Raw genomic sequence first — 639 nt, forward strand, 5'->3', positions numbered from 1 at the left:
ATTATCCAATAATATGATAATAAATAGGAATATATAGGATATATTAGGACAACACTGACAGTCTTACTGCTCACATTATTACCACAGTTTTCTAGTTTTAGCAACCTAGAGGGAGTTTATATCTTACAATTAAAAGCTTAAAAACATTATAGATAGTTTGTATGCTGATTCCAGTATTTTTAGAGTCTNNACTATTAGAAATAAAGAATTGTTTTCCTGGTGGTGTGGAGAGGCTTTGAATCAGAACCTAAACCTTCTTGTTGGGAAACATGTTTTATAAAAACTATAATTGAACAGTAAACAATTAAAAAAGTAAAAAAAAAGTAATCAAAGTATTTCTACGATTCTGGTCACAGTCCTGCTGATGAGTAGGCAACTTTTACATTTGATACATATTTTGTTGATATTAGTTTTGTACTTTTCTGTACACATTTGAATGTAGGATTTTAACAGACTTTAAAGTATAGTCAATGATATTTAATACTTTGACAGCAAACAGACATAAAGGAGGCACCAGTGATGTCTACTGTCTCCTGGAGGGTCCCAGCCTAAACATTTTATTACATTTAATAATAACATATGACAGTTATAGAAACACGCAGAGGGTTTTTATTAGTTTATTAGATAGATAGATAGATA

Source organism: Morone saxatilis, unplaced genomic scaffold, assembly GCF_004916995.1.
Source record: "Morone saxatilis isolate NCDOM2014 unplaced genomic scaffold, NCSU_SB_2.0 Contig7, whole genome shotgun sequence".
NCBI lineage: Eukaryota > Metazoa > Chordata > Actinopteri > Moronidae > Morone > Morone saxatilis.